Below are 14,541 nucleotides of genomic sequence, written 5' to 3'. Positions count from 1 at the left end.
GATCCTGGTGTCTTCCACCCTAATCCCCTATGTCAAGAAAATAGAAATCGGGGTCCAATATCTCTCAGATCACGCCCCAGTGGTAACCTGCATAGAACTGCAGAGAATAACGAATAGGCCCCGCCCACAATGGAGGCTAAATGAAACAATCCTGAGGAACATAGCGCTTAGGGCACATATGGAAGAAGTCATAAGAAATTATTTCCTGGAAAATGACAATGGAGAGGTGGACTGGCGGGGGGTGTGGGATGCGGGGAAAAAGTTATTAGAGGGGAATTTATAGCACAGGCAACGCAATACTACAGGGAGAAAGCCCTTCTAATGCAGAAATTAGAAGAAGAGGTAAGAAATGCTGAAAAGCTCCATAAGATCCGTCAGACGCCCAGAGCCTGGCGCGACCTCAAAAAGGCCAGATCCAAATTAGAAAACCATATGGCGGACAGAACAGCGCAAATACTGCTAAACACTAAACAATCATATTACATACACGGGGGGAAAGCGAGGAAATTCTTGGCAGCCAAATTACTCAAACAGAAGGCGCGCAACCACATCACCCGGTTAAGAAACAGTAGTGGGGAATTGCAAACGGGAGATAAAGAGAAACTAGAAACGATGGTCCTCTTTCACGAAAAACTGATATCTAGTGAGAACCTGAAAGCAGCAGAACAAGTGTCCTATTTGTCGGCCATAAAACGGCCACAGATTTCCCAACAGCAAAATGAAAAATTGGAGGCCCCTTTCACAACACAAGAAGTGGGTGATGCGATAGCAGCGCTACCTGGGGGAAAGGCACCCGGCCCAGATGGTTTAGGGAATGGGTTATACAAAGTTTTCCTGACGCAGCTGGCAACCCCCCTCACTTGCCTTTTTAACCTAATTAGGGATAGGGGAGCAGTCTCAAAAGATATGGGACACTCGGTCACAATTTTACCCCAAAAGCCGGGGAAAGACCCGGTAGAATGCTCCAGTTACCGCCCCATAGCTCTCCTCAATACTGACGCAAAACTGTATGCAAAAATACTCGCGAATCGGTGGGCGACAGTATTGCCCGAGATAATACACGCAGACCAGGCAGGCTTCGTACGAGGAAGACACACTCAGGATAACGTCAGGCGGGTAATTGACATCATAGATTGGGTAGCAGGGGCGCCCAGAAATTCGCTATTGCTGCGCTCGATGCCACACGAGCATTCGATAGCATAGACTGGGAGTACGTAAGACTGGTACTAGAAGGTTTCGGCTGTGGGCCGACATTCACCAAGATGGTTTTGGCAAATTACCAGCATCCATCCACGCACCTAATTGTGAATGGCTACACATCAGAAAGACTCAATATCCGGAGAGGTACTCGGTAGGGGTGTCCCCTCTCCCCTCTCATATTCGCCATGGCAATGGAGCCATTTGCCTACAGGATTAGGGAGGACCCAGGTATTAGAGGGGTGCGAACAGGGGAGACCCAACATAAGATAGCCCTATACGCAGACAATATCATGCTTTACATGGCAGATCCAAAGCACACGTTACCCAGAATAATCAAAGAACTGCAGAGGTTCGAAAAGACATCTGGGTTCACAATAAATTACGCCAAATCCAAAGCACTGAATATAACCGAGGGTAGAGGGAACATAACATACCTGGAGGAACGCTACCCCTTACAGTGGGAAAAACAGTCCCTGGAATACCTAGGAACCTGCATCACCAGATCCACAAAAAACCTGCTCAAAGCAAACATACTCCTCTATGGGAGCGCCTGCAAGGAGACTTGCAGAGATGGGACGTCCAGGAATTAGCATGGTTTGCTAGGATAGCGGCGATAAAAATGACCTTGTTAACTAAATTACTGTACGTGGTAAACTCAATCCCGGTGGTCATCCCCCCGAAAATGATTCAGCAACTCCAGAAAGCCGTGTTTAAATTTATCTGGGGGAATAAGAAGCTGAGAATCCAAAAAAGGATCATGTTGTGCCCAACACTTCTGGGGGGGGCTAGGAGTGCCGGATATAGGGAGATATGTCTCAGCGGCCCAACTGGTGCCGGCAATGAAATGGGCGGGCAGTGACCCCCTCCCGGGGTGGGGGGTAATAGAACAGACTGCGACAGACACCCCACTGTACATGCTACCATTCCTTAAGCCAAAAGCATGAGAGAGGGGAGGTATCCTATTGGAAGCTACAAAAACGACACTCCACACCTGGGATACAGCGATCCGTAGGAGGGGGATCAAACAAGGCCTGGGCCCAATGTCCCCTATTGTACACAACCCAGATTTTTCACCTGGGCTCCATAAAACATTCTGGGACGGTTGGCGGGGAGCGGACGCAGTGTCCCTACAAGACCTATATCAGGATGATGCCCCACTTTCCTTTGAAATATGCAAACAAAGATTTGGCATCACCGAGCACCACAGATTTAAATATATACAATTGCGTCATTGGACCTCACACCCAGAGGTAAAACGGGCTGGGTTACGACCCCCAGTAGGTCTAGAACTCACGATACGGGAGGGGACACATGAAAAAGGGATTAGTAGACTGTACAAGCTACTAGATAAATCGCAAGCAGATGAAACCCTCCAATATATGAAGGACTGGGAGCGGGACATAGGGGAGGAGATCACACAGGAAGAATGGAGTCAAATCTGGAGGAGGGCTCACAAGCTATCCAAATCCACGGCAATTAAAGAATCGGCATATAAGTTATGTTATCGCTGGTATTTGCCCCCAAGTAGAATACATAAAATGAACCCCACGTATCCTCCAGAATGCTGGCGTCGGTGTGGAGAAAGAGGCGACCTGTTCCATATGTCGTGGTCATGCCCAAGGATAAAAGTGTTCTGGAAGAAATACTGAGCCTAATCAGAGACATAACAGGTGCAGACCTACCACAATCCCCGAAGGTCATTCTGTTGGGGGCAGTGTCAGAAGGGATATACGCAGCCTCAGGGAACAGAGCGGCCCTCATCACCCACCTACTCTCTGCAGCAAGGATGACAGTGGCCCAACGATGGAAGACAGTGGAAGGCCCTACAGCCCCATGGTGGTGGATGAAAGTGTGGGGAGTTATGGCGATGGAGAACATTTGCGCCACAAAGTAAGGGACATACCTGAAATTCTTAGCCATATGGGATCCACTTCAGGACTATGTGGGGGAGAGGGAGGCTCAATTCTTTAAATCCAGGAGTCTAAGAATCATCCATATCAGATAAAGACAGCAGGAGATATGGAGGAGAGATGAGCTCAGGAAATTGCTTTGCTTTGGTTACAACCTTGGTTCAGATTGGTTCAGAGAACTCTAAGGGAAGGGGGTGGGAAGGGTGGGCGAGGGTGGGGAGACTTGGGGGGGGGGGCGCGGGGGAGTTGGAAGACAATAATAGTCTCAATGACAAAGTTCAAGTAGGTTGAATAAAGTGTTTATACGGATGATAATGGTTGTAATGCATGCTGTAACCAAAGGCTAACTGTTGTCTTACGTAAAAATGAAAAATAAAGTTGGTTAAAAAAAAACAACTAAATTGACCAAATGGCTAGCTTTGGTTTCCAATTATGATCTAGTAATGCTCAATGGAGCTTTTCCAAGTCAACTTGGAAAAGAGGTTCCAGTTCGTCCATAATTCATTATGTTTTTGTAAATGTGCAATTATTTTAAAGCATTGATGATTTTTGCATAATTGATAACCACAATAGTGATCATAATCAATTAGTTTCTGTGTGGACGATCCACAGTCCTACTATCATGACTGTTGTGAAACACTTCCAAGAAAATCTAATTTTGAATAATGGAGACAATCGCCTATGATGGTCCCCACAAACCTTGTGTGAGTTGAAGGGAGCCTTTGAAAACCACCACTGGGATCAAATTATTCACTATTCCGATCTGATGCAGTATTTCCAGTCCTCTAAAGCATCAAATCCTGGGGTAGGTCCTATGGTAGCTGGTCCAAGACTCCACGTTTTTAACTTGGAGGTTCAAAAATTGAAAGCTCACAGCTCTAAAACGACAGGCCTTGAACGCTCCAGCAGCATTCAGAGCATCCATCTTGAAGACCATCAAAACCAAACATAAAAATGCCCTTAAGGCCATTCGAGTTCAAATGTATGAACTTGGCGGAGAAGCCATGCTGTGGTCATTCCGATCCAAAAAAGCCGCAGGTCTGTGGTCATTATTGAACAGGGCCACGCGCTATCGCCAATCAGTCTCGCAAGCTAACTGTTTAACTGAGTTAAAGTGGACTAATCACTTTCTGAATCTTTATGCCTGTCCCAAATGCTCTTATAGTATGACACTTGACGCACACAACCCTTTTTTTCTCTCTTTTGATCTGGAAGATATCAGATTCTATATTAACAAAATCAGTAATTCTGGTGCTTGCGGCCCAGACAGACTTTCTAATCAAATGTTCAAAAAACATCCTGACCTTTGGGCTACTATATTACATAAGATTTTTACCACCATTAATATTACACAGAGTTTGCCCGCAACCTGAACCCATTCGATTATAGTTCCGATTTATAAAAAGGATGATCGTTCCTCGCCGTCCAGCTACAGACCCATAGCTTTATTGGACGCGCCGGGGAAAATCTTCACGAGGATCATCCTAAGGGACTTTAATCAATGGACGTCTCAAAACAACTTAAGGGACCCTTTCCAGACTGGATTTGTGGCAGGTCTTGGGACTTGTCCAAACCTCATGACCTTAAATGTACTCAAATCAAAATAAGCGGCAAAGAATCAAATATTATATTTGGCCTACATCGATTTCAAAGCCGCCTTCGATTCCATTGACCCGTCTATTTTACATCACAAATTAATCCAACACAATTGTCCACCTTCTTTTTTGACTTGAGTTATGTTATTACATACCAACACAACCATTCAAGTTAGACTTTCTTTAGCAGGCAAACTTTCATCTATCATCTAAACTGCCCGAGGCCTTAAACAAGGCTATATTTTGGCATCTTCCATTTTTTTTTTTGTTTGACTTGGGAATCATTTTGCATGCCACTAAGGGTGACTCTCCGAAACTAGAATCTCATACCATAAGTCATCTTCTCTATGCGGATGATTTAATCCTTATCTCCCAGAACCCTTAGGGCCTACAAAACGTATTAAATAGCCTGGCTTCATATGTATCGGCTAACAATCTTATAGTCAATACTCAAAAAACTCAAACTATGATATGCAAGCCTTATGGCAAGACGGGAGTAATGTCATACTGTTGGCATCTACAAAATGAACCTTTATCGCAAGATCAACACTATAAATATTTAAGCATAATTATCCAGGCTTCCACTTCATCTCATGTGCTGGATGATGATGTCCAATCTAAACTTTGTATGTTAATTACACAAGCCAAAGTTCTTAAAAAGAAATATGGAAAATTCACCCTGAAACACATTTTTATTATTCTATCGACAGAAAGTGATCCGTACCATAAGCTACGGCTTTGAAACCATGCTGCCTAAAAAATCTAATTGCTGGCCAGTCTTGGAAGCCAGATTTTGGAAACAACTGCTACATCTGCCCAAGAGCACGCCTTTGCCGTTAATACGATATGAACTGTGAATTCCATCCTTAGAATCCCAAATCAAATGGAGGATGTGCGCTTTCTTTAGAAATTCAATCTTGGGTATTCCCTCTGGAGGATTGCTGAGCATCGTGGCACAGCATCTCCTAGCACAAAATCATGCGTACACCAAGACCTGGTGCAATTTAGTTCTGGACACTTTATCTGATGCGTCCATCTCGCTGGACTTAATATTATTCAATCCAGCACGAGCGAAGCAAAAACTCTACCTCTACGACTGGATAGAAAATCGAAGGCTATGCCTAAAATATAAGTATTTTGATATTAGAGTTTTTGGAAACAAAGCACTGCATGTAACAGCGTGTTACTTATTAAGATGTCCGTGTCCATATATCATACATCAATTTCTTAGGTTTCGTTTAAATCTCTGGCCAACAACTGATGTCATGGTTAAACGAAACCAATTTAGGAAAGAACTGAACTATTGCTCAAATAAGACACAAAGAGAAACTTTAGAACATTGTATCTTGTATTGCCCAATGTTAATAAATCAAAGGACAACCCATTTTAAAAAATGCCAATTGACTAGATATCACCATATGTCAATGGATGATATTTGGAGCAATAAAACTAATAACCCAGATCTCGGAATGCGGGTGACAATCGTGCACTATCTAGATGTGATTTTCCCCAAATCTCCTTCCGATGAAGGGTCTATGTAACTCTACTTGCAGTCCTAAGATTTTGTGCTGTATTTTATTTATTCCTTTTCCTTCTATTCCTCTTTGATCTTTTTGGATCCTTTGATCTTTTGTTATAAATGCACCAGGCATTAGTTCAATCATAACAAGAATGAAATCATATATTTTAATTCTCCTTTTGATGAAGTATTGCTAACAATGCTCATTGTGTCCCTTTTCCTTTATGCATTGATTGATGTTCTGGCATAATATGTTTGTGTTCAGAATTATTTTGTTTTTAAAGTGTAAAGTTATTGTTATATTTTCTTTTTAGTACACATTTGTATCTGTCTTTTGCATATTTGAAAGGATGATTGTATTATCCATATCAAATTAAAAAAATAAATTAAAAAAAAGACTTTGCCCCTCTTTATCGGCATCCCTCCTCCAGGTTCACTCTTGCCACTTTTCACTTTAGCGGGATTCACTCTCCTTTACGTTCTCAAATGTTTCCCCTTTTGCTGGGGAATTCACTTCCCTTGCTTTCTTAACAGTTTGTCGCTGTCATGATCTCTGCTTCCAAAAGATCAGGACTTGCCCGACTCCCTTGGAAGCAGACCCATAACCCCGGTTCCGAGTGCCAGCCAGTCCCAATTGGGACCTTTTGGACCCTGTCCTGGCGCCAGTGACACCAGGCTCATAAAGATGCCCAGTCCCAGCGCTGGAAGCGCCGGGCTCATAATGCTTGGGTGGACTTACCTGCAGCAGACCATGCTGCTTACTTACCTGCCAGTTGAACCCCTGATCCTCTTCTGTTTGGGACTACTTTTCCTGTTGGGTGGGGCAGGAGCCACTCCCTAGGTTCAGAACACTGGAACTCTTCTGGAAAGCAGGAACTCTTTTCTTACCTAGGCGTGGCTGTGGAAGGAGACACCTAAGCACTACAGGAGGCTATTTAAACCACACCCGATGGATGAATCTTGCTTTGCGTTATTCTGCATTCTCTGCAGCAGAACGCTCATCGTGTCTTCTGCTTCTGATCCTGGGCCTGAGGGAACAAAGGCTTACCATCCTGGAATCCAGTCTTCAGCAGCACCTGTAAAGACAAACAAAGAACAGGTTAGCACTACGGTCTTCAGTGGCAGCGCATCTCTTACCTGGTCCATCGGCTGTCACCAACGCCTCGCGCTGCATTCCGGCATCTGAAAGACAAAGGCTTACCTACTCTTCGCATGCTCCAGAGGTCTTCGCACTGCATTCCGGCATCTGAAAGACAAAAGCTTACCAGCTCTTCGCACGCTCCGGAGGCCTTCGGCGCTGCATCCCGCATCTGAAAGACAAAAGAAGGAGCGTTTAAAGACATTGGGCAACTTTATTACTCATGTGCCATTACTCCTTCCCACGCCGAATCCAGTGGGTATTCCAGCACCCTTCAGAGTCTCTAAAGCTCCGAACTTGTACCTGCAAGATAAAAGGGACAGTTAGTGCGCATCGTGAAGCAGGCTACAAGCGCTTACTTACGTGCTTCCAGGCGCTTCTATTCCTCACGCGGGTTCGATCCTCAACTCTCATCAGCCCGCCATCGCCGGAACCCTGCAAAACAAGAGATATCATTACAAAAGACTTTTAAGACATTTGAAGTGCCCAGAACTTACCGTTCGTGCAGTTAACGACGGACAGCAGTCCTCTGAGGTCAAGAGGCCTGCACCCTTATCCAGTGAAGAAACTGGTTACGGCACCCTGCCCCGAGGTAGATGGAGAGCTTGGCGTTCACTTACCTAAGGTGAGGGCGTTAACCTTTGGGGTTCTACAGGAGAAGAGAAAGGGAAGGGGAGAGAGGCACCCAATAACCCCAGTTCATTAATCCCATATTTTCTATCTGCAGACATCTTACTCTTCGAGTCAGACATACAGTGCACAGAGGTCCAGCCCAAAGAGCCAACCGTGTGTTACACATCACCTTTGAAGATACGGCATTCACCCAGTCAAGACCGGCGCCTCTGCGGGAATCAGGTGAGCGTTACAGAACGCAAAGCCTACCGCAAAACTCCCGCCCAGGCGCTATGGAAACCTCGGATAACGACCAGCTAGCCCAGTTACTTGGGGAACTAAGAGCAGAAGTGCATGCAGCCCGTCAGAAAACGAATGCTCTAAGAAGGGAACTGATTATTTCCAAGGAGCGAACAGACGATCTCGCTAGACAATTGCTACAGTCACAAGCCGGACAAACTCCGTTACCCGCATCAGGGGCAAATCTTCCTTCAACATCCTCTACGAACCCAGTGCAGATCAACCTACCTGGGAATGTACCTCTGGCTCCGCCTGAACGATTTTCTGGTGACCCAAAGAGGTTTGCAGTATTTATTAATCAGTGCCGGTTGCACTTCTTATGCCGGCCAGCAGCCTTTCCAACTGATCAAGCTAAGGTAGCTTTCGTGCTTTCGTACCTTAGTGGCAATGCGGCAGACTGGTCGATCCCTCTAGTTAATCAAGATGATCCGGTTCTCCATGATTTTCAAGCTTTTCAGCTCAGTATGGAAAAACTGTTTGCAAGACATTCACAGGGGCAGGCCTTGGACAATGAGCTCCTTTCATTGCGACAGGGTAATCAAGACCTTTTGGCTTATATTGCGTCTTTCAACAGACTGATAGTGGAAACTCGATGGCCTGAGGACAAAAGGATTACGCTGTTTTATAGAGGTCTACGTGGAGAGCTTAAAGATGTGTTAGCCCAAGTAGTCAATCCCCCGCAAGACTGTTCGGACTATATTGACTTAGTCGTTCAAATTGACCACAGACTGCAGAACAGGAAGGCCGATCGTTCCAAGTTTGATGCTCGAGTATTTTCCAAACCACCAACTCCTACCAAAGGAGTAGACTCCGGGGAACCCATGCAAATAGGGGGCCTGAAAGGACCACTAACACAAAAGGAGCGGGAAAGGAGAAAACAGCTGCAATTATGCCTCTACTGTGGAAACTCGGGGCACTTTCTTCGAGACTGTCCGGTGAAACCAGCCAAGAAGGCAGTAGGAACTGCAGTTACCAGGGTCACAAACTCTGAGCAGGGAAACGACCTCGCCCGACAAGAATAGAGGTCCTCTTGCCGAGCGTTAAAACCAGTTCCGTGACCTTGCATTTCGTGATACATATGGTCCTCATTAGCCCTGAACATCCGGATCGATTACATGCGATTGAAGCTTACATCGACAGCGGTGCCATCGGCAATTATGTGGATCATGAAATGGTTTTGAGGATGAATCTGACTCTTTGTCCAAAGTCATTACTACGGTGGATGGTACGGAGATAGCCTCCGGACCAGTAACGCATACCACCCAAGAAGTGACGCTAGTAAGTCAAGATGGACACCATGAGAAGATCGTGTTCGATGTGATCAAGGCCCCTCAGTTCCAGATTATTCTAGGAATTCCTTGGTTAGAGAAGCACAATCCTCAGATCGATTGGCGAGCAAGAACGGTTCAGTTTCCAGAATGTGTCTCTACTTGTCACCCTCGACCTGGTATTGCACTGGCAGCAATTTCCTCGGAGGCTCCCCAGTTACCTCCTGAATACCTAGAATTCCAAGATGTTTTCCGGAAGGATCAGGCTAACTCTCTACCTCCTCATAGGTCTTATGACTGCCAGATAGACCTGATACCTGGATCTACTCCTCCTTGTAGTAGAATTTATGCCCTCACCGAGCCTGAGAATCTTCACCTCCGACAATACCTGGATCAATACCTAGCGAATGGGTTTATTCGTCCTTCCAAGTCCCCTGCTTCCTCAGCTTTGTTCTTCGTTCCAAAAAAAGAAGGGGACCTTAGAACTTGTATAGATTATCGCGCCCTGAACCAGATCACCATTAAGAATAGATATCCGTTACCTTTGATCCCTGAACTCCTGGACCAAGTCAGAAAAGCATGCATATATACAAAGCTGGATCTTAGAGGAGCCTACCACTTGGTACGAGTAAAAGAGGGCGATGAATGGAAGACGGCCTTCCGCACCAAGTATGGGCTATTTGAATATCAGGTCATGCCCTTCGGACTTTGCAATGCCCTGGCCGCCTTTCAATATTTTATGAACGATGTCCTCGGAGAGCTCATAGATGTGTGTGTTGTTGTTTACATTGACGACATCCTCGTTTATTCTTCATCGGAAACTGAACATCGGAAACACATGAAAATGGTCCTCGAGAGATTGCGTCAACACAAACTTTTCGCTAAGTTGGAAAAATGTGTTTTCAACGTGACTGAAGTTGAATTCTTGGGATTCATATTATCACCTAGCGGAGTGCGTATAGATTCAAAGAAGGTCGATGCAATTCTCAAATGGCCATCGCCATCCTCCGTAAAAGGTGTTCAAAGCATGTTAGGCTTCGCTAACTTTTACCGCAGGTTTATCCCCGAATTCTCTCGAATAGTCCAGCCCATCACCGCCTTGTTAAAGAAAAACAAACATTTTGAATGGTCTACCGAGGCGGAACAAGCTTTCCAGAATTTGAAGACTAGATTTATCTCTGCACCGATCTTAAAACATCCTCGCCCAGAACTCCCCTACATCGTTGAAACTGATGCTTCGAGCCTTGCCATGGGGGCATTCTATCACAAAAGGACCCAGTAACCAATCAGTTGCATCCCGTGGCATTTTGGTCCCGCAAATTCTCGCCTCCTGAAATCAATTACACTATTACTGATAAGGAACTTCTAGCTATCAAGTCCGCCTTTAAGGCTTGGCGGCATTATCTTCTGGGGGCCCGACACACCGTTACTGTGATTACAGATCACCGAAACCTGCAATATTTGAAAACCGCAAAAGCTCAATCCTCTAGGCAACTCCGTTGGGCACTATTCTTTGCCGAGTTTGACTTCATAATTACCTATCGACCTGGTACAAAAAACGGTAAAGCTGATGCCCTTTCTCGGATGGGAGTGGAAGAACATTTGATCAATCCTAAACCTGTACCTATCATTCCCGAACAAAGAATTCTAGGTGTAATCGCCACACAATCCATAGAGGAAGTTAAGGATAAAGCCAGGCTACTGGTAACTCCAGCAGACATACAGAATTGGCATCTGCAGGGAAAGGACTTTACGGTGAAGGACAACCTATTATATTTCCAAGAACGGTTATACCTGCCCAGCACAGATTTACAGAAAAAGGTAATCTCTTGTTATCACGATTCTTTAATGGAAGGACATCCCGGTATGACCAAGACCTCGGAAAAGATCGAGCGCTACTTCTGGTGGCCGTCTTGGAAAAAAGATATCAGAGACTTTATAATGTCCTGTGGAGTATGCGCCCAAAACAAGAGTCAAAAGGAAAAACCAGCCGGCCTCTTACGCCCTATTGACATCCAGCCTCGCCCTTGGCATACGCTTTCTATGGACTTCATCACCGATCTACCTCCATGCTCCGGATACAATACGATCCTAGTAATCGTGGACCTATTCTCCAAGATGGCGCATTTCATTCCACTCAAAGGCTTACCAACAGCAGCAACTCTGGCCCGAGAATTTCTCGAAAACATCGTCCGACTGCACGGTTTTCCTTCAGTTCTAATTTCGGATCGAGGTAGTCAATTTATTTCTCATTTTTGGCGAAGTTGCTGTCGGTCGGCTCAAATTGATGTGAGACTTTCGACCAGCCACCACCCTCAAACCGACGGACAAACCGAGAGGACCAATCAAACTCTGGAACAGTATTTGCGCTGCATGCTACAACAAACTGAAAAAACTTGGAAAGATATCCTTTGGATAGCCGAATATGCCTACAATAACTCTGTCCACTCGGGAACTGGGAAGACCCCGTTTTTTCTTTTATACGGTAGTCACCCTCGAACCTCGGAGTTGGATCCACTCCAAGATCTTGGAACACCAGCAGTAGACCACCTGCATTCTACAATCACCCAAGCATTTAAGGAAGCCGTTTCTCACCTTCAAAGGGCTAAAGAACAATACAAGAAAGGAGCAGACCAACATCGGAAGGAAGCCCCCCAATATCAAGTAGGAGATCAAGTCTGGTTATCCACCAAATATCTACCTCTAAAAGGACCATGCACATTCAACCCAAGATACCTTGGTCCCTATTCCATCACTACCATAGTAAATCCAGTAGCGGTCAAGTTGGACTTGCCCCCTCACATGAAGATACATCCGGTCTTCCACGTCTCTCTATTAAAACCCGTGCAACCTCAAACCCAACTAACTACATCTCCAAAACCTATTCTAGTTGATGGAGAACTCGAGTTTGAAGTCAAAAGCATCCTGGATTCCAAGATCTCCAAATCTAAACTATTTTACCTGATTGACTGGAAAGGCTACGGTCCCCAAGAAAGATCCTGGGAACCTGCAGAATATGTCCACGCGCCTCGTCTAATCAAAAGATTTCATCGAACATTTCCTAACAAGCCCAAACCCCCGGAGAAGCCCGGTTTGGGAGGGGCCTTGACGGGGGTGCTGTCATGATCTCTGCTTCCAAAAGATCAGGACTTGCCCGACTCCCTTGGAAGCAGACCCATAACCCCGGTTCCGAGTGCCAGCCAGTCCCAATTGGGACCTTTTGGACCCTGTCCTGGCGCCAGTGGCACCAGGCTCATAAAGATGCCCAGTCCCAGCGCTGGAAGCGCCGGGCTCATAATGCTTGGGTGGACTTACCTGCAGCAGACCATGCTACTTACTTACCTGCCAGTTGAACCCCTGATCCTCTTCTGTTTGGGACTACTTTTCCTGTTGGGTGGGGCAGGAGCCACTCCCTAGGTTCAGAACACTGGAACTCTTCTGGAAAGCAGGAACTCTTTTCTTACCTAGGCGTGGCTGTGGAAGGAGACACCTAAGCACTACAGGAGGCTATTTAAACCACACCTGATGGATGAATCTTGCTTTGCGTTATTCTGCATTCTCTGCAGCAGAACGCTCATCGTGTCTTCTGCTTCTGATCCTGGGCCTAAGGGAACAAAGGCTTACCATCCTGGAATCCAGTCTTCAGCAGCACCTGTAAAGACAAAGAAAGAACAGGTTAGCACTACGGTCTTCAGTGGCAGCGCATCTCTTACCTGGTCCATCGGCTGTCACCAACGCCTCGGGCTGCATTCCGACATCTGAAAGACAAAGGCTTACCTACTCTTCGCATGCTCCGGAGGTCTTCGCACTGCATTCCGGCATCTGAAAGACAAAAGCTTACCAGCTCTTCGCACGCTCCGGAGGCCTTCGGCGCTGCATCCCGCATCTGAAAGACAAAAGAAGGTGCGTTTAAAGACATTTGGCAACTTTATTACTCACGTGCCATTACTCCTTCCCACGCCGAATCCAGTGGGTATTCCAGCACCCTTCAGCTTCTCTAAAGCTCCGAACTTGTACCTGCAAGATAAAAGGGACAGTTAGTGCGCATCGTGAAGCAGGCTACAAGCGCTTACTTACGTGCTTCCAGGCGCTTCTATTCCTCACGCGGGTTCGATCCTCAACTCTCATCAGCCCGCCATCGCCGGAACCCTGCAAAACAAGAGATATCATTACAAAAGACTTTTAAGACATTTGAAGTGCCCAGAACTTACCGTTCGTGCAGTTAACGACGGACAGCAGTCCTCTGAGGTCAAGAGGCCTGCACCCTTATCCAGTGAAGAAACTGATTACGGCACCCTGCCCCGAGGCAGATGGAGAGCTCGGCGTTCACTTACCTAAGGTGAGGGCGTTAACCTTTGGGGTTCTACAGGAGAAGAGAAAGGGAAGAGGAGAGAGGCACCCAATAACCCCAGTTCATTAATCCCATATTTTCTATCTGCAGACATCTTACTCTTCGAGTCAGACATACAGTGCACAGAGGTCCAGCCCAAAGAGCCAACCGTGTGTTACACATCACCTTTGAAGATACGGCATTCACCCAGTCAAGACTGGCGCCTCTGCGGGAATCAGGTGAGCGTTACAGTCGGTCAAAGACTTTCGATTGTACAGGGATTCTGCTAGACCTCCTGTATGACCACTTTGACCTGTCTTGGTGGCTCCCCTTCAGCCTTCTGGTATCAGTAGTTTCATTCAACACGGGACCAACCAGTCTCTCTCGAGTCAGAACCCACTTGGCACTGGTCCCCTCTGCAGCTGTGTTTCACTTTAACAATTGACAGTTCTTTGAACTTCCTTCAAATTGCTACTTTGCAACTTTCATTTAACACAGTACGGTTCTTATCAGCTCTCCCCTCGACTCACCAGCTGTGATGAACCGCTTGGCTTTCCTTGTATCTGGAGTCAAGGCCAGTAGCATGGTAGCAAGTGTCGCCCTTGCTCCTCTTTATCGGGGTAGGCACGCTCCATGTACCATTGACATCTGCTGCAACACACCTGGGCT

Source organism: Ambystoma mexicanum, chromosome 13 (genome assembly GCF_040938575.1).
Source record: "Ambystoma mexicanum isolate Mex_15411 chromosome 13, UKY_AmexF1_1, whole genome shotgun sequence".
In the NCBI taxonomy this organism is placed as follows: Eukaryota; Metazoa; Chordata; class Amphibia; order Caudata; family Ambystomatidae; genus Ambystoma; species Ambystoma mexicanum.
This window is presented reverse-complemented; position numbering follows the sequence as displayed.